The 21429-nt window shown below is 44.1% G+C and overlaps 1 protein-coding gene across 6 annotated transcripts in view; it reads right to left on the minus strand.

The window, feature by feature from the left end:
• Positions 1-21429, minus strand: part of STOX2 (storkhead box 2) — a 227943-nt gene that overhangs the window by 48467 nt on the left and 158047 nt on the right. The window lies entirely within an intron of this gene.

Genomic DNA, 21429 nt, shown 5'->3' on the forward strand with positions numbered 1-21429 from the left:
CTGGCACAAGCACTAATGAGCTTTGTCATCAGCGCTCGATAGACTGGGAGAAATCAGGCAACCAGGCACTGGATCATTAGCGCCAGCTGTAATTATGGAGCCCATCGCTTCCCATTTTAAGCATGCCTCGTTCATCTACGGGGCACAGAGAAGAGCGATGGCTGCTTTCAAAGACTCCTACCTTATCCCTGGCTGAGGCCATTACAGCTTGGAGGAGAAACAGATGGGTGTCTGGCCTTTCCCCTTGAGAATTTTCACTTCTTCCTCTTCTGTCCAAGGTTCCCTCCTACTGTAACCTGCAGACCACTCAAATATGCTCATGCTATGAGCTACACCTCTTTAGTCTGCCAACTCAAAAGCTCGCACCCCCAACCTTAACCCTCAAAGCTTACAGCTCAGCGGTGACACATGTGTGCATAAATCACAAGTCTCACATTTGATGGCCTCCCCATTAGTGCATATGACCCAACAGGGATCTAAAAAGAGCTCACGAAGGCCATATCCACATCACCTATGATAAGACATTTTTATAACCAGGCAGGGAAATGCCTGTGGCCCAGAAGCCTCGTGTAGATAGAAGGATGAAGCGGCCAAGTTATATCTGGAAATCTGCTGGGTTAGAGAGTGCAGTGGGGATGTCACACAGGTGCAAGCAGATGTGCAGAAAGGTTTGTGTAGATGCACTTTCCTCGTCCAGCTGATGGGGAAACTTTGCTTCCATCTACAGGCACCGCAGAGTGGGAGAGAGTGAGGCAGGGAAGGCAGCCAGCTACGGCTGTCAGCAGGAGTCCCACAAACACTTTTTTTCAAAAGATTATTTCTTTATTTTTGTCTATGTATGTGAGGCTGCATGACTTTATGAGTGTCACATACACAGAGGTGCCTAAAATGAGGGCACAAGAGGATGTAGGTGCCCTGAACTAAAGTCACAGGTGGTTGTAAGCTGCCTGATGGGAAGTTGGGTGCTGGGAACTGACCCTGAGTCCTCTGGGAGACCGGTGAGCACTCTTAACCACCTAGATATCTCTCCAGTCTGACAAATACTTCTCTTGTACCAATGTGATGACCACTTTTCCCTTAGCATGCCTCTCCATGAATATTTAGCACTTTTTTCTTTTTTGTTTTGTTTTATTTTTATTTTTTGTTTTTTTGAGACAGGGTTTCTCTGTGTAGCCTTGGCTGTCCTCAACTCACTTTGTAGACCAGGCTGGCCTCAAACTCACAGGGATCCATCTGCCTCTGCCTCCCAAGTGCTGTGCTTAAAGGCGTGCACCATCACGCCCGGCTAATATTTAGCACTCTTAAAGTTTGGTGAGGGGTGGTGATGAAACCTGAGTCAGGATTTGGGGCCCAGGGCTTTCTCCGTTAAATAAAATGGAGTTGGTCTGTTAAGACAGTTGGGGATCCTGAAGGCACTCAGTCCAACTGGGAAAGCATCACATTGCTGTTGACCCGGTGGTGCTAAGAGATCTTGCACAAAAATTGTGTGTGTATCACTGGTAGGCATTCAGTGAACTAAGGCTTTGTCTATCATACTTACTGCCATTTACTGAAGCTTGTGGGATTGTAATGTGGGCAGAAACTCATTTCTAATGCAAAATCAGGAGAAAGCTGGCCATGCACACATGCCCCTCACACCACACACACACACACACACACACACACACACACACTACAACTCACACCACATATACCTTGCCCCCCCCCCACACACCTGACACACACAGGTGGAACTCAGGAACTGACAAGAGAATAGGAAACACTTTCATTGGGCTAAGAGCAATGTGACATTTAATTCTGCAAGATGAATGGCCACTGATCTGCAGCCATGGCTTGATCAGAACTATAGTCACCAGTCAATAGTTCCCCAACCACAGATACATCAATTTAACGTCGAAGAGCTGCAGACCCTACATACTTCAAGACCAGGGTTAATACACATTAGGAACGAGCACCAAGCATAGTAAACTTTCATAGTACATATGTGTGAATACTGAACTGTTATAATTGTAAATTCGTAAAGCTCAGCCACAGATGCGGATAGCAGTCATATTAGACACCTTTTCCCCTAGTTTTTCCTTTTGAGCCCTTTCTTTGCTAAGTCTCAGCCACACCAAGTTTTTTAATGCCATTCCAGGTGGCACATTCACTGACTGGGAGACGACAATGACCCGTGCCTCTGCTTCCTCCCCCACATAAACATGCCTGCCACACTCTTACTTTGTAATTGGAGAGTCAGATGTCACAGGAATAGCAGAGCTTCCCCCCCCCCCCCCCCCCCGCTTTAAGGCCCCACACCTCATAGAAGACTTTTCAGAACAAAGGATGATGAAGAAAGACATAGTCCCCCAGTGGGACACTCTATCCCATTTTTCTACACTAGAGTCAAAAACACTCTCGCTGATATGGTTTAGTCACGTGCTGTACGTCATCATTATCCATGGGAAAATTCCACTTTCTTATGCTATACTATCCCTCTACAATCCCCATCTCCACCAGCCTATGTGCCAACAGCAACCAAAAAGAAAGAGAGGGAGAGGGAGAAAGAAAGAATGAATGAATGAAGGAAGGAAGGAAGGAAGGAATGAAAGAAAGAAGAGAGGGAAGGGAAGGGAAGGGGAGGGGAGGGGAGGAGGGGAGGGGACAATAGAAGGTAGGTCCTGTTAAAAAGTGCTTATTTGCCAGAACTGAAAGTTAGCAATCTTACATTGATCTATACAATCTGGGGGTCCTTGGACTAGATTTCCAATGCTGTGAGGGGACTGTGTAGGTCTTTGGTCTTTACAGTGATAACATATCATGAACCCATATACCAGCTTCTCTGTGTGTGATGTTCAGACTTTTGAAATCATTGTTATATCCCCTGGTACCTTTCCAATAACAAAAGGCATTATTAACATTTGCTTTTCAATTTGTTAACTGTGTACTACTTTATTTTTCAAGTATAATTCTTATTTTATATTTCTTTTTCTGTCTTCTACTTAAAAAAGCAGTGGAAGAACCTTTCAACAGGTTTGAAAGGCAAGGCTTTAGTGCCTATTTGGGAGTCAGAGGCAGGTTGAGTTTGAGGCCACCCTGATCTACATGGAGTTCCAGGCTAGGCCATGGCTCAAAAGAAAAGAAAAAAAAAGACTTTCATTATTTACCTTTCAAAGTTAGCATTTATAAGTTTATAAGAATAACATTTCCATATATTTTCTTTCATTTATGTGTATGTGTGGGTAGTGCAGATACATGCTGAGTGCACACGTGCATCTGTGTTGGTGGATGTGCACACATGTGTATGCACGAATGTAGAGACCAGAGGTCAACACTGGGTGTCTTTCTCAGTCGCTCACCAGCTTGTTTTTGAGACATGATCTCAATGGGCTAGACTAGCTGGTCAGCAACCCCGAGGTATCATCCCGCCCCCACTTTCCCAGTGCCGGAACTACTATCACGCTGCACCCAGTTTTGTCTGCAAGTGCTGGGGATGTGAACCCAGTCCTCATGCTCAAGCAATGAGCACTTTTACTGACTAAGCCATCTTTCTAGCCTCTGTATTTTTTTCCTTATCCCAAAAATGACATGTTTAATCTACTATAAGAGTCTAACCATTTTTTTTTCTCCTAGCGCTACTATTTCTTACAATATTACCTAGGTACACCCTGAATGTCACACAACACTGTGAGTTAGGTTCATGTTGAGTCTCATACAGAACTTTAAGGTGAGATGTCTCTTGAGTGTCACACAGCACTGTTAAGTTGGGTACGCCTTGAGTGTCATTAAGTTTGGTATATCCTGAGCACCAAACATAGAACTGTCTGGTGTGAAGGCCAACTCCAGGGTTGACAGTGGATGCTCTAGTGTGTCCTCTCCTTTTCTTCCTGTTTCCTTGTGGTTCCCAAATACACTCATGATCCCTCGCCATCTTTAACTACTTATTCTCCCTTCTCATGCCTACCCAGGACCTCTGCTATCTCTACGTTTCTCCGCCCTGCTAACAACTGTCCTTAATTGAGGGTCAATGTAAACCAAGCATCACCCAAGGGGCTTTACATATGCCCTTTGCTACTCGGAACAACCTTATATGATGTTCAGGCCACACTATGGATAAATTCTAGGCAATTCGGATACCCTGTCCAACTCTACTACTTTGTCACAGTTAACCAACAGTCTAATGAAAGGCAGCCATATCACTGCGATGCTGACAGAGTTACAGCAGGGGGAAAAGTTCTCAAATCCAATCTCATGAAGAATAATTAGCCTGTAGCCAGCTCTCAAAAGTACTTGAGAGGTTAAGGCAGATTTTCTGTGTCCTACGTCAGCTCCCCTAATGACAAACTTATTTAAGTAAGTTGTAGAAGATATGAAGGAACAACTATGCTTTATTTTTGTTATAATCAATTAATTAGTTTATTTCTGCGTGTGTGTGTGTGTGTGTGTGTGTGTGTGTGTGTGTGTGTGTGTGTGTGTGTGTGTGCAGGCACATGCAGCCACAGCATGTAAGTGGAGAGCAGAGGACAACTTTTGGGAGTCAGATGTTTCTCCTACCATGTGGTGGTCTCGGGGGTCCAGTTCATGCTACCAGGCTTGGCAGCCGATGTCTTTACTCACTGAGCAGTCTTGCCACCCTAGTGACAACTATTTTTAACTCCAGGGTTTTGTTTTCAAAGTTTAACGTCCTCCTCTTTTTAAGCTAGCCGTCTGCATGGATTTGGTTCTTTTATATACCTTTTCAGTTCTCTGCTTTTTATTTCATGTGCATTGGTATTTTGCCTGCATACATGTTGGTGTGGGGATGCCGGATGCTCTCGACCTGGAGTTACAGACAGTTATGAGCTGCCATGTGGTTGCTGGGAATTGAACCCTGGTCCTCTGGAAGAGCAGCCAGCGCTCCCCACTTAGACATCTGAGTTCCCTCCTCCTGCAACTGCTTCCTTGTTCTGCTTCTAGAAACGACTGTTCACAAGAGACCAACAACAGCCCTACTTGTTTACTGAGTTGCGCATCTTGCCCACTCTCCCAGCCATTGGTCTAAAGCGTCAGAGAACCGATGGGTACCAAGGCCCCTCCTCTGGCCCTGAAACTTTCCTCTGATGCCAGACCTTCCTTTTGATCTCCATCACCATCTCTCTCTGCTACCCCAGGGCCTCAGACTCAACACGTCCTAGGTCAAATCTCTCTTTGCCATAAATCGTGTTCCCTACCATGTCCTCTGGTGTGAGCCTTTGGCCTGTGGTAGGACCACAAAGGTGATTACAGCACCTGCAAATGCAGGGTTCCTGCCACGTCTTCACCCACCACCTCCCTCCCCATACTCGAAGTAGTCAGTAGAGCAACCTCATAACTGTCTGGGTGTTAACTCCTTCTCCTTCACTGTTGGCCAAGTCACTGCCCTTGAGCTTAGGTATTCACTAGTCTCTTCCATGGACCCCAGGTTTAATGGCTAGAACTAGCTCTCCTTCCAACGCTTGTTTCTTATAGTTAGGGGGCTGTGTACTGGCAAAACCTTAGTGCTCTAAATATAAAGATACCAACTGCATCCTTTTATTTGATTTCTTCTTAGAAGAGTATCACTGTGTAGCCTAGTCTGGCTTCCAACTTAATCAATCTCCCATGCTATGATTACAACTGTATCTCACCATACTCAGCTTTCTTCTTCTTCTTCTTCTTCTTCTTCTTCTTCTTCTTCTTCTTCTTCTTCTTCTTCTTCTTCTTCTTCTTCACCACCAGTATAATTTTAGTTTTTCAAAATGATGAGTAGTAATAGTAGTAGTAGTAGTAATAGTAGTAGTAGAATTTTAGTTTTTCAAGATAGGGTCTCTGTGTAGTTCTGGCTGTTCTGGAACTGGCTCTGTAGACCAGGCCAGCCTCAAACTCAGAGAGATCTACCTGCCTCTGCCTCCTGAGTGCTGGGATCAAAGGCATGCACCACCACTACCTGGCTTGTAACCTTATTTTTGACCTGATAAAAACATGGTACTACATGAGAACAGGTAACAAAATGCCTTAACCATATCAGAAAGCTATTCTTCCTGAGCAACCATCCGGGGTTGAAAGAAGAGATAATTTTACTCCTAACTCAGCCATCAAGATACCTCATAAAGGCTGAAACTGAGACATTTCCTGAGCAGCTACCTCATGCCAGGCACTATATGGAGGTCATCTAACTTAATATCACCCTGTGATGGAAATGTAACTCTGATTTCAAGTCTATAGTTACTTATCCTATGCCTCTGAGCAAGTAAGCGGCACATCTAGCAGTACTCCAATGGTGTTCTTCCCAGGATCCCAATCCCAAGTCCAGCCCCTGTCACTGAGAGCATGCGCAATGTGCAAGCACACTGAGTGGCCAAGAGACAAAGAGGAGGAGATTCATTACTAATCAACCTAACATTTTCCTCTTTTCCAAATTTCAAGGCTAGACATGTTCAGGTTAGCCAAAAGAAGGAATGGATAAAAGGCAATGCTATTTGGTCATAAGAAAATTTAACAGACAACACACCTAAGATGCCAAAAAACATTTCCATTTCCTGTTTCTGAGATCAGAAACAGCTTTTCCTAAGTTTTTCAAATAAAACACCCCTTTTTAAAAAACATCTAATGTATGCATATATATATACATACATACACACACATACACACACACAAATATGAATCTGATTGACAATTAATGCTGGCCTCAGGATTTTGAGGACAAAAGAAAGACAAAGATACAGTGTTGTGGACCTAAAAGGGACAAACTTCTAACCCAGAAAAGCACAGAACAAACAGCTATAATTGACAAAGACAGGACCTGTGAGGCCACAGTTACAGCGTTATGAATTAGCACAGCCTCATCATAGTGATATAAATAAAAGCAGCTCTAAATAAAAAAAGCACTTGACATATGAAAACCACAGAAATGTGTACAGCATACCATATTAAAGGAGATTCTAGGTCATAGAGTTCTGAAGATGGATTCCCTCCAAACACAACAGCTGAATATTCATTAGCCGCCCATTTAAAGAAATGCAGCCACTTGCAAAATCTATTCTCTACAGCAAGTTCTCTTTCTAGTGTGCTTTTCAGTGCCATTTGTTCAACAACAACAACAACAACAACAAAATCCCTCCTTCACAAAGAAAACAGGTCTCTCAGACTAGTTCCTATTTCAATGATTAAGACTCTGGATTGTCATAATACAAGTCTGTTTACATCATATCAGAAATACCATAGCAACGCAGATATACATGATGATAACTGGTGTCACTTAGAAACTATTTTGCCCTATGCATGGCACCACAGGCCTGCAATCTGAGCACTTGAAAGGCTGAAGCAGGAGAAGTGCAAGTTTGGACTGCATAATAAAAACAGTGCACAATCAATCAAAAAACACATTGTATGAATGACATTCACACACATGACATTTTGATGTCATAATAAAAGTCCACATAGTGGCTACCATGGTTTTCTCTGTAGGCGTGACAGCCATTCTCTGCTGCCTCCCACTGCCATGTAAAGGAACTCACTGTACAATAATGGCCCAGGTGGACAGTGACCCAGGCGGACACTCTGCCCCTAAGGCTCTACCCCACACCTGAGGTGCTGACTGGAGGATGGGGGCGGGGGAGGGGTGAGAGAGGGAGGGGAGAAAAGGTATTGTGGAAATATCAATCTAAAAACAATAAATGGCTACGGCCAAGAGCTACATGCAAGAACTGCAGAATTAATATTTTTGTCAGACCCCAAAGTTTTAATACTCTTGGCATTCTGCCTTCCAGATTTCCCACTTTCCTTCTTTAATTCACTTTTTTTTTAAACATTTGCATTTTCCACAAAGCACTGACTATTACAACTAAACCCTTTTGTAAACAGGGGGGGAAAGGGGGAGGTGCTGAGCCTTGGTTCTGATGGGGGATTTTTCAAGGAAGGCATTCTTTAATGTCTCGAACCACTCAAAACTTTTTCTTTCTTTCTCTAGGCAGCCCTGAAGGATCATGTCTGGGGAGAGCTTAGGGAGCAGAAGCATTAATGACCATACATTATTGCTGAGCAGAAGCCCTCTGCTAAGCTCCTGCGTGCACGTGACGATACTGGTGATGAAAGAGAAACATGGCAAAGCCACATTTACGACTAATCTTCAGGCACCGGGCTTCATAGCAGTCACAAGTCACTTATTGTGGAACCTGTCCTAAGACATGACGGTTCACACTAGTTGGAACTTGCAACCAGTCCTCTTGAAGAGGGTTTTGAAAAATAGTTTAAAAAGCGTTGCCAAATGCAGTATAAGCAACACAGTCTTTCCTTACCTTTTATTTCACTCCATCTTCAGCATATTAACCTTGCATATGTTAAATGTGCTGGGTGGACTGTATAAGGAAGATTTTTGCTAAGTCAGATGGGATCCACCAGTCACACAAATGTCAAATATTTGAATTCTGTTACTTGATTAAGGAAAACAAGTTAGCCTGTAGTACAAAATAGGACACGCCTGCCTATAATGATTAATACATATAACTTCTCAAGCTTAAAACAAAAGGGAACTGAGTAGCCTACAGAGTGACAGAAGTTTAAAAAAGAAAGTCCAGCCTTTACTAACTGGAGTGTTTTACATAGGATCCGGTCTTGTGTAAAACCTGAATTATTAATAAGACTAAAAACTGTTTATATTAGCAAGGCATGTCTGAGATTTGGCGCTGCAACTGTCCCCTCCCCCAGGGAAAGGTAGGGTACAGAACATTGCAATGTTTATAATGAAGACATGTCAGTCTTGCCAACAGGTGGATTTTTCTTCGCAAGGTCACTGCATTCTGCTTTGTTTTAGACAAAGGACTCCAGCCTGTCAGGCTCAAGGGCCTCTCCACTCCCGGTCTAAGACCTGCCTGTTGGGTTCCAGTATCTGTACCACTACAGAGAATCAACACATTAGAAAAAGCCACAACCCATGAGTATACTCTAGCCTGGTATTTTGAATTAATCATTAAAAAAAAGAGAGAGAGATACAACATTCCCTTTCCTTCTCTTTCCTAAGGTCTATATTTTCAAAGACATATAAACAGAGTGAAAACCAGCCAGGCTTTAAAGTCTTTAAAAGAATAGAGGAAGTGCGATGGCCAGCAAAGCCTTCTACTGACTCCATATTACTTTTCCTTTGATTTCCCTGAGGTGATCGGTCTGGCTGGATAACCAACTGGCTTCCACGACACACCTGTGGCCTGACCTCAGCTAAAGGTAGGCAACCAACAGAGTACCTCATGCTCTGCAGCCACAGAGGAATCCATTCCTTGTCGCCGAGGTGGTTTTATTCTGTCTATATGTTTAAAGACTCATGTCTTTTTATCAACAGTTTGCAAGGTAAATAGAAGGTGCCAATATGACAGCTCAGTCCCAAAGACAGCTTACACACTTCCTGCTTAAAAGAGGATGAGCCCACTCATCCAATGCAGCACCCCACCCTACCCCCAGCTAGGGACACCACCAATGTAGATGCTGTCCTGACCATCACAGGGCACGAGTTTACAATCAGTAAATGTGACAGAACATTCTCAAAACTACCTGAACAAACCCTGGAGAGGATCCGAGCCATCGTGTCACAGAGAACCAGGATCAGGGCTTAGAGGTTTGGCTCCTGTACCTCTGTCACCAGCATCCCCATGGATTTGTTTCCCAAACCACCCAAGCACGGCCCTCTCTCTTTGTCATCTGGAAACACCGCTTCCCTCTTTAGATTTGAGTTGAAACGACGGTCAAAGCATTGTATTCAGTAGATCATTCCGAGGCAGTCTGATAGTCTGCTCGGTTAATGGAAGACCCTGGAAAATAGGCATCAGGATATAAACTGGCCCATCTCAAAGCATCAAAAAGGAGCTAAGCCCCCTGGTGAAGCAAAGCTGACACTCTCTGCAGCCCCCTCACGGCTATCATAAGCACTCATCGCATAAAGGCCTTTAAAAAGTAATCAATACCAAAATCATCTTCAGATAGGAACAGGTTCGCTTACCCAACACACATGCACCTTAACACATCATTTATCCACCAAGAGATACTGTCACGGCTGCCAGAAATCAAGTGCAATGTTGACTCTATGCAGAGTGAATAACATGGAGGGTTAGCTCTTTTTTTTTTTTAAAGAATACGCTTGGGATTCTATATTGCCACGGCCACACGTGTTATCTATAATACACGCATGCACATATAAAAGGACGGATAAAGGCAGCTGCAAAACTTCCTCACGTGTTGCAGTCAGTAATTAACGCCAAGAGAAATGAAAGCGCTCTGGACTGCAGTCTTTTTGGAGGCAGGAGCTCATAATCCCCAAAGATTCAGAAGCATTACCTCATTGCAGCCTTGAGACAAGCTGAGCATTCACTCTAGGTCTTACCCAGCATCCACCGGTTCACACAAAGACAACAGAGGCGTGACCAATCACATTGTGGCTAGCAGGCACTGTTTCAAAGCCCTCTCCCAATATCACCCATTGACATGCTCGCTGGCAGCCTGCTGAACCTGTCGTCATGGCAACACATCCCAGCTGCTCACCGAGGCTTGTTATATTACTTTTCCTTTTCACCACTCACTTAGCTAATTAAAATTTTAGAACTATGTTTTGCATGTTGGACGCAAATTGAAACAACGCAGGGTCCTTTTTTCCTTTCTCTTTTCTCCCCCCCTCCACCCCCCACCCTTCTTTTCTTCAATGGAGCTTTAAAAAATGCTGGGAAAAGCTATCTGAAGGACACTCCCATGAAGTCCCAATACAACCAATCAATGAAGAGACTGCATGTAGCTGGAGCCAGATGGAATTTGTCGCTAAACCTAATCTGCAGCAAAGCAAAACCAAACCATGAACATCGCTAACGACGTCTTCCTGTTTTGAAATCTGTAAGCCAATTTGGCATAGATAATTTATGTTGCAATATTCGCATTGTTCGTGGTCGAAATGTTCTTTTAAATGTTGTTATTTAACATGATTCTGATTTAAAGCAGCTTTACCCAGAATTCCACAATGCAAGCAGAGTAAATAAATAAATAAATAAGCAAGCACATAGAGGATCCAGTAAAAAAAAAAAAATGGGGAAAAAAAGAAAGAAAAGGAAGAACGAAAGAAAATGAAAAAGAAACCTGCCAATATGCCAAATGCTTAGATAGGTTCTGGCAAAAACCACCATGCTGGCAACCTGCCACATGGTTTCCATTTGACCACCAAACTCTACCACGGCTGCAGCCCTGTAGCTGAAAAACCATGGAAAGAAAACGCCAGCTTTTGTTTACCAAAGCATAGGGAAATAAACCCAGCATTCCAAAGTGCTTCAAGAAGGATGGCGCCTCTCCTAGAATCGTCTTTCTGAAAATTCCCTCTGTGTCCTTAGCCAAACCTTTGTCCCTGGGGAACGGTCCCGAAGGCGTCTTTGAAGGTTAACATCTTAAATGTGAAGGTACCTGAGCCTGTCACTACCACAATTAACTATGGGCAGGGTGAATACGCAGAGGAAAACAAGAGTCGAAGTTTAGAAGGCACAAGTGTTGTAGCTAATGAGAAGTCTGCACTAATTTGAATCAAATGAGAAAAGCAGGGTAGGAAAACCAGGCTGGGAACAGCGGCTTAGATTTTGTTCCCTCTGTGGTTGGGCTTCCCCCGACCCCGACCCCCTTCAGAGTGAAATAATCTACAATGGCCGTATTTGTAGAAACTAAATATCCAATCAAACAGGGTGGTGGCTGTACCCTCTGCGGTCCTGCCCACACCCCCAGAAGGTTCAGCTCAGCATCCTAACAACAATGAAAGAAGCCCCGCCCACTGAGATAGCCAAAGGTCAAGGACCTACTTTGCCCGCAAAGGAGTATGGGAGGGGAGGCAGGCTGGGAGATTGAGGCAGAGACGACTGGTGGAGCCATCTTGGATCACAGAGGCGAAGGTTGTTTTCTTCCTTCCGGGCTTTGAATTCATGAATCTAACAGAAGGAACACGTAGGATGGGCTCTCCTTTAAACACGGTGGAGTGCAGACAGAACCTCCCAACTCCCACTAGAATGACAGTACGAGGGATTTTTAAAAGGAGAAGAAAATAAAAGGGAAGATGAGAGCAGATGAGCCCGTCAAATAATTTTGGAAAAACAGATGGGTGAGAGGTGAAGAGAACTTTAAATAATCCAAGTGGAGCCTCCCACCACGGATGGTGCTGTGGGTGTAGTGCTTCTTAAGATGAGTTTGTGTGTATGGTGAAGCTGAGAAAATTAGTAAACACCTTGTGGTATAAGGAAGATACAAACACAGATTGGGGAGGAGAGGCCCATAGACTGCAGATTTCTCTCTGTATCCTAGCATCATAGTGCCTATGTTCACATCTGTTGCCAGTTCTGTCCACTAAAAACCTTTCAAATAAAAGGACCCCAGTCAGGGTGAACAGCACTCACCATCGAGGGCCCCAAATAGGCTCTACTAAAAGAAACCAGATGTTCAGCCAGGCGCAGTGGCGCACACCTATATCATCCCAGTATTCAGGGAGGCTGAGGCAGGGGAATCTCTGTGAGTTCGAGGCCAGCCTGGTCTACAAAACGAGTCCAGGACAGCCAAGGCTACACAGAGAAACCCTGTCTTGAAAAAAGAAAGGAAGGAAGGAAGGATGGGTGGGTGGAAGGGGAAGAAAAAAAAGAAAACCAGATGCTCTCTGATAAATAACAGATTCACATATATTGGTCAGAAGTAGGAAAAGTGTAAGTGAATCTGGGACATTACACACCAAAACCCAAGGCAAGGCAAAAACAAAAACAAACAAAACAAAACAAAAACAAAAAACCCCAAAAACAACAGCAACAAAACTCCAGAAACTCTGGCAGGACCAGACCAAGGAGGGTTTCTATGGCTGAACTGTGAAGAGACTGAAAATAAACAGAATTCCCTCAAACGACTCAGCATACTGAAATAAAAAGAACCCGTAACTCCACTGTGATGTAAAAATGAACAAGACCCCATGGGTTGTGCTGAAATGGACAGCACATTAAAAAGTGAACAGACTCCAATTCCCAACTTTAGATAAGACTATGCGATTAAAACAGCACACTGGCCAGGCGTGGTAGCACACGCCTTTAATCCCAGCACTCAGGAGGCAGAGGCAGGTGGATCGATGTGAGTTTGAGGTCAGCCTGCTCTACAATGGGAGTTCAGGACAGCCAGGGCTACACAGAGAACTCTTGTCTCCAAAAAACAAAAAACAAAACACAAACCACCGCACTGTAGCAGCCAGCGTTGCAACGAGCATGACTCAAGTGAGGATTACCAATGGCTTCATGGCCGAAGCCTAAGGTGATGTCAGAGAACAAGCCATTTTTCAGTCTCAAAACAGCCACAGATGCTGTTTTATACAAAAGGAAAGGTACATGGAGAAAGCAGGTCAACAGCATCATCACCAAATGATCAAAGTTAGGTACCACTGAGGAAACAAAGCTTCCTAAGCCTTCCCCGGCTTTGCATCAAAAACAATGTGACCCAGTCTTGGCTGCAATCTTGATTTTTAAAATGTTTACTCTAAGCCCAGTCATGAAGTAATCACACAATTTCAAACTGAGAGGGCATTCTGTGAAATGACTGGTGTGTTATGTCCAAAAGGTCAGAGTAACAAAAGACTAAAGGGAAAGGGAAATTTGTTGCTGAAAGAGTACCAACACGCAACGGGATACGACATGGCACCCTCAGAGCTTAGCGTTTCTTTTAACTAGAGGATATTGGGATAAGAGAAAAAATTCAAATTTGCATTTCATAGTGCACAATAATATTAGAACAATGCTTACTTTCTGACTTTGGTTTGTCATGGTTGCAGTACGCCAAACAATGTCCTTTTCTTGGGAAATGTACCACTGAACCATGGGTGAGTTGTTAACGAAGTCTGCAACTGCTCTCAAGACATTAGACAGACCAAGAGACAGAGCCCACCAATATGGCCACAGGTCAACAGCAAATCTTGGTGAGCTGTATATCCTGACGCTCACTAGATTGATGCTGTCACTTGTGTTACAAGAAATAAGACACTACATGGAGGATAGAATCTGAACAAGCCTCGAGAATCTAGGCTTGCAAAACCTTACGTGTGTTTGTGTGTGTGTGTGTGTGTGTGTGTGTGTGTGTGTGTGTGTGTGTTTATGTGTGTTGCATGTGAGTGTGCAGGTGCAGGTAGCCATGTCCTCACAAGAGGAGGCCAAAGCAAGGCATCTGGTGTCTTCCTCTATCCTCCTTTGTCTTACGGCCTTGAGACAGGGTCTCTCATCGAAGCACAGGCTCACTGTTTCGGCTAGACTGTCCAGCACGATCTCTGCATTCATCTGCTCCACTCTCAGCGCTGGAGGTACGGGCGTGTGAAGCTTTTGAGGTCGGCATTGGCAACCTGGGTTCAATTCTTTACGATTACAAAACAAATGCTCTTATCTACTAAGCTATATATGCATTAGCATCCATTCCCCCCCCCCCAAAAAATCGTAAAAATCTCTGGCAGCAAAGCCCCATTTCTCTACCACAGTGGTTCTCAACCTTCCTAAGGCTGCGAGGCTTTAACATAGTTCCTCATGTGTTGTGACCCCCGAGCATAAAGTTATTGTTATTTCATAACTGTAATTTTGATACTATGAATCACATAGACGTGTGTAAATATGTATATGTACACACACACACACACACACAGAGCGCACACTGGTTTTTTGAGACAGGGTTTCTCTGTGTATCCCTGGGCATCCTCGACTCGCTTTGCAGACCAGGCTGGCCTGAACTCACAGAGATCCACCTGCCTCTGCCTCCCGAGTGCTGGGATTAAAGGCATGTGCCACCATGCCCGGCTCCGATGTAAATGCTTTTGGAGATAGGCGGTTGCTGAAGCGGTAGGGACCCACAAGTTTAGAATCATTGCTCGTACACAGGCACCTTCCAGCCAGGCAGAAGACAGCGTTTATGCTCCGGAGTGGCTATTCCAGCTTCATTCGGGGATGCCAAGCAGAACTGGAAAGGGGGGATGGGGAACTCGATGGGGTTCTGTGAAAACTGGAACCACATCCAATCACCTCTTAAGGAGATGCTAGCATCTTCCTTGTGCAACAGGAGAGCAAGTGTCAGTCGTCCAGCGGTGAGCAGTCACTGAGAACTCCTGGCTCCCTGTGCGTACCAGCTGTGTTACTATGACCAATTTTTAAATCCCAAGAGCATGGGTTTTCTTGTATGCAAACTGACATAATAAAAAATGCATAGTTCAAAAAAATGCATGTGGCCCAGAAAAAAAAAAAACAAACAAACTCAATTCATTTAACTATTATTCATACTATGATTAGTGAGAGCCTGGGGTTGCCTCTGAGGTACAACACGAACAACAGATAGGCCCTTCTCTCCCAGAGAAGGTACATAGGTCCCTCTCTCCAAGGTCTCTTGTGATGGGGAAAGGTGCTTGTAAATACACAGCTATAATGCAAAGACACAAGATTAAAATATGGGGTTAGATACCTAGCACTCCATGTCCCCCAACCCATTTCACAGAAAGTATCATTTCCTAAGTAAATTCTTCAAACAAAAGTGGTTCCAGGGCCTGGAAAAACAGTGCAGTGGTTAGAAGAACTTATTGTGGGGGACTGGAGAGGTGGCTCAGTGGTTTAAGAGCACTGTCTGCTCTTCCAAAGGACCCAGGTTCAATTCCCAGCACCCACATGGCAGCTCTTGACTGTCTGTAACTCCAGTTCCTGGGATCTGACACCTTCAGACCAATGCAAATAGAATAAAATTAAATAAATTATTTTTAAAAAGAAGAGCTTATTGCTCTTGCAAATGACCTGTGTTCAATTCCGGCGCGTACATGGCTCACAACCGTCTGCCATACTAGTTCCATTTTAACCGAAGAGAAAACAAAAGAATAGAAGGAAAATGCTTCTGAATTTGTGTCTAAAGATCAGTGGTGTGACTGATTAAAACTCTGCTTGTGAGGTGGGTGTGGTGGTGCATGCCTTTAATCTCAGCACTTGGGAGGCAGAAGCAGGCAGATCTCTGTGAGTTGGAGGCCAGCCTGGTCTACTGATCGAGTTCCGGGACAACCAGGGATATACAGAGAAACCCTGTCTCAAAATAAAATAAAATATAAAATCTGTTTGTATGTACATTTTATTTTGGGTAGTGCTGGGACCAACCCCACCTGGGCCTCATGCATGCTAGGCACGCACTCTGCCACTAAACCAGATTTCTAGCTCTCTTGAGCTCATTTCTGTGTCCTCCTTTTCTCCTACTTTGTATTTTCTTTTTCCTGTTGTTGTTGTTGTTGTTGTTGTTGTTGTTGTTTTGCTTTACTCCCCAACCCCCCAATCGACAGGGTTTCTCTGTGTAGTCCTGGCTGTCCCCGGAACTCACTCTGTAGACCAGACTGGCCTCGAACTCACAGAGATCCGCCTGCCTCTGCCTTCCAAGTGCTGGGATTAAAGGCGTGCGCCATCGCCTGGCTGCACCTTGTATTTCTTTCTTTTCTTATTTCACCTGATCTTCGAGTCTTCAGGGTGAATGCTGTCTCATTCTAACTTGCATACCAGCAACGTTAGTGTCTCCATGAAAACACTTAATTTTTTTCTACAAACCCATGATGACACTGCCGTGTAGAACTTTAGTTTGCATGTAGTACGTAATACTGTTTTCGTGATCTCTAAGAATGAGTGCTATTGTTTCAGCACTGGCTTTATCAGGGACAAAGAAAAGACGCAACGTGGTTACCACACATAGTCTGGGTACCGGGGGGTACCACTTCACTTCTCCTCTCACTTAGTCCCAGCAGCAACCCCGTGAGCCAGCTATCATTATATCTGTCTTAAGCATAAAGCATTAATAAGTTAATAGCTTGTCCAGAGGCTAAAGCGTCACTAATCCAACAGCCCAAGAGCACTGGATCCCTGCCTGGTTATTATCCCCCAAACTGTGCTGAACTAACAGTAACATAAAGTGAAATTGGAAAATACTCAACCTGCCAATTTTGAAAGACTATGTATGGGCCGGGCATGGTGGCACATGCCTACATAAAAGCTCAGAGGGGAGAGAGGTGGCATGTGGTCAGAAAGCCACCCCGGGCTATATAGTGAGACCCTGTTTCAAGTAGCAAAGCAGGAAGGGAAAGAGGGAAAACTGTTTCTAATCTAAGGACAAATAATTGATGCGTAACTTCAGAATAATTTATTAGCTTTTCCTTTTAGAAAAAAAATAAAGGCTTCGTATACCTGCCAAACACCTCTCCCCTGAGTGCTTGAATATGAGTGTTCGAAACAGAACCCTGTTGTAACAGCTAAGACAGCACAGGGACGAGTCCAAAGCCGACGCATTATGCTACCATAGGTCAACTGCAAGTATATTAGCTTATGCAAAACTGCGCCGAAGACACAGGTTTGAACCATTACGCTCTGTTTGGAGACTGTGAAAACACAAAAGTGACAGGGAAGGTGCTAGAAGGAGGAAGTGGACTAGGCCTTTCAAGCTAGGAAGTCCAGAAAGTCAAGTTAGAAAAAGAGTGGAGGACGGATGGCAGCAGGTGGGGAGGAAGGGTGGACGGCATTCACTGAAAGCTGAACCATCAGTCAGCTATTGCTTTTTATCCTTACAAGATACCTGCTAGGCTCTCTGCAGATAGAGCAAGGGAGGGACAGAGAAATCAAGGCACACCGAGCAGGGAGGGACAGAGCTCTGCCTATAGCCAAGGACCCCGTACAGAGCAAATCTGGGGACGAGTGTTTTACGAGATACAAAGGAAAATCCACTCCCAACTACCTACCTAATAAGCCAGTATATGCTAACGCCGACACTTAAGGGGCTACTCCTTCCTAGAGTCTTCCTAAGAGCTGGCATTTTTTTTGCACACAAAATCGCATCTGCTCTTCACTGGAGAAGTTATGACAGTGGCCACTGACAAGCGAGAAAACTGAAGTTAAGAAAGATCATGTCATTTAAATAAATGGCACAGTAAATACAGGCTGGGTTGAGAATCTGAGATCAAGTCAGCCTCATGAGAAACCCCAGGATTTTAACAAGCATTTTACCATGCTGCCATGACTTTGAAGGTGAGCCCTGGCCCTCACACACCACAGTTTGAACACTTAGTCCCCAGTGGGGGGAGCTGTTTTGGAAGGTTTGGTACCTTTGGGGTAAGGGCCTACCTGATGGACTCAAAGTATTAAAGACCAACAGTGAGGGTTGTACAGTGGATCTTATTTCTTCTCAGTCCCGTCTCTGTCTCCCGATCTACCAAGATATAAAACATAGCAGCTCTAAGTTCCCACCGCCCAGAACCACCCCACCCCACCTTCCCATCATGGGCTTATTTAAACCGTGAGTCAAAAATAAGCCTCGGCACCGTTAAGATGATTTTGTCAGGCATTGAGTCAGAGTAACGAAGGAAGTGATGGACGCAAATGCCAAAGACTAAAGGCCCCACTGAAACTATTAAACAGGCGTGTTGTCTCCAGTCCCACCGATATCACGTATTCGATTGTTTTAGAACAAGACTGACCATACCGGCTGGGTGTGGTAGTGCACGCCTTTAATCCCAGCACTGGAGAGGCAAAGGCGGGCAGATCATTGTGAGTTCGAGGCCAGCCTGGTCTACAAAGTGAGTCTAGGACAGCCAAGGCTACACAAAGAGAACCAAAACAAAACAAACAAACAAAAAACCACAAAAACAAAAACAAAAGACTGACCATACCTTGGAAAAAGTATTTGGTTCTCTCCAAATTCGCCAACTCTGCATACCTATTTACATTGAAAATGTTTAAAATCAACTGTTTAAAACGCTGCAGTCCTTGTGCGAGCTGTGCAGCTACATTCAGAAACTGTTTTGTTCAGATTTAGAACATTGAGCATTTCATGGCTGGAGTTGGTTTGTTTTGTTTTGTTTTGTTTTGTTTGTTTGTTTTTTAAAGAGGTAAATCTATTCTTCAGAGGGATAGGATGGCTGCAATTTCTGCCAAGGAAGAAGAAAACGGCATGTCCCTCCCGAAACACGCTGAGGATAAAAGCACACTCTGAAAGGGGACGAGCGACATCTTAGTCAGAGCCCAAGTTACAAGTGTCCTTTGTCTCCACTAGAATGGCGTGCTTTGGTTTCGGGAGTGTAAAAAAAAAAACAACTTTGCACACTAAATGGACTTCCTTGGTGCTCTGCGACACGTGTGATTCCCCCAGACTTGTTCCTCTGGGGACAGGCTAAGATTGTCATGCGCAGACATCACTTCCGGAAGCACAGCGGAAGTTCTGCTCCTAGATGGAGGGAAACCTGAAAATGATGCAGAAGATATAAAGAACAAAATGAAAAAAAAGAAAAGAAAAGAAGAACAAAATGACTTGTTGCTACAGAGCCAGCCAAATGACCCAGTGACAATCAGTAATTAGCCAGCCCATTTCTGTGCCTGGTTCCTTGAGGATAAGTGATTGTAACAAGGGTTCTTCGCACGTTGGTTCTTGCTAGAATGACGCCTACCCATGCCACTTCTGTCTCCATCCCCCAAACTCTGCAACTGGGACTGTCATATGTGTCCATTCTTTGGAGAAAATACACAAGCGTAAAAGCATTCCAAAGTGTCCCTAAAAGACACCTGCCTGGCCATCACTCCGAGACAACTGCTGAAATATTTTAATGACTTTTTTTCATATTAGGAAGTGAAAACTTTGAGGTAAAGGCAATGGCGCTCATAGGGCCACAGCCAGAGTCAAACACGCTCATGAAATTGATGTTGGTCTGTCGCATACTTTTTAAATACTCTGAATTTGCAAAATGTGATGTACAGACAACATGTGGTGTATTTATGCACGCAAACCCAAATGCTAAACTAATGGCGTTATATCATACACCGTTCTGTAACTGTAGTGATCTCTTTTTGTTGACGTAGTACCCAGCACAGGCCGGGACGTGGTAGATGTTAGATAAATATTTGTTAAATGAATAAAAGATAGGTCCGCGATAGGAAAGTTCCATAATTTGCTGAATAAATATATTCCTCCAAATATTCTTTATTACTTGGCATCTTGAGGTGCCCAGATGCAAATAAAGAATTTAAACCCAAAGGACATCTTCACCTGTATGTTTTAAATGTGTACTCAATAAATATCTGATGAGTGATGATATATTCTCAAAGTAGTATTGGAATATGCAATTCACTAGTTCAGAGGACTTAGCTACCAGCAAAGGATGAGCCATTTTCAGTTACAGAGCCATCCTCAAAGAAAGGCATGTGTTCCAGGGCACGGACATATTTATACAGCTCAGTCTTCAGTATGCACAGCCTGGTCAACACACTAGGTCAGCAATAAGGATGAGCTAGTAAATAATTTTATAATTATAATTATGCCTGCATTTAGTACTGGCAACCGTTCTGTCACATACTCCCGGCTTCCTAGGAGGATTCACTTCCCTCTGCTTCCTGTCTCTGCTTCGAACATTCATTTACATTTTTCTTAACACTTACATGTCTGCGTTTTATGTAGCAACGCACGGGCTTCTCAAGGAATTGAGACAACTTTGATTCTGTAATAGTAAAGTGTTCTACAGTGTAGCCAGTGTTGGGGTGGGGGTTGGGTTACAGAAGCACTCGCCCATGGGTGCACGCATGGCTGATGTGGGGATGTCTTCCTTAACTGCCTCTCCACCTCCTTATCTTAGAAAATGTCTCTTAGAAAGTGTCTCTCACTGTCCCTGTACTGTCAAATTTGTAAACAGTCATTTTGATATAATCCTCTACAGTAGTAATGGTTGGATGATTAAATAGCTTTACAGGTGTAAGATCAGTGTTCTCCTGTCTCTGTTTTCATCTGGATTAATGAATTTTAGTGAATTTGGCATCTCGTGGTTTCTGCCAGTCTTAGAGCTGGCTGCATCCTAAAAGAGTGGTTCTCAACCTTCCTAACACTGCCACCCTTTAACACACCTCCTCGTGCTGTGGTGACTTCCCCCCACCCAGCCAAATGGTTATTTTCGTCGCTACTTCATAACTGTCATTTTGCAGTAATGAATCATAATGTAGACATCCATGTTTTCCGACGGTCTTAGGCGACCCCTGTGAAAGGGCCATCTGACCCCCCCACCCCCTGCAAAGGGTCACGACCCACAGGTTGAGAACCACTGTTAAACACTACTGCTCTAGCTGGAGTTCGAGGCCCCAGCACGCTGGGGAGCTGTAAGTGATGCTTTCCCAGCAATACAGAGCACAGGATTTTTTTTCTTTTCTTGTGGAGGAAAAAAAATACCCCTTATTTCAAACTATACAATGACCTTTTTTTGGTTAAAAAAAAAAAAATCACATGACAGGCAAAATGTCTGTAAACTTATCTGTTCCCTATGAACTTGGCCCTGGCCTTGCGCCGTCTACGGAGGCCTCACTGCCGGGTCATGTGGACACTGTAGTTGTTCCAAACTGAACAAACAGCAGGCAATGAATACGAATTGCTGTCATGAATGAACGAGCATGATTTACTCAGGGT

The sequence above is a fragment of the Acomys minous genome, assembly GCF_964271855.1.
Source record: "Acomys minous genome assembly, chromosome: 15".
NCBI classification, from domain to species: domain Eukaryota; kingdom Metazoa; phylum Chordata; class Mammalia; order Rodentia; family Muridae; genus Acomys; species Acomys minous.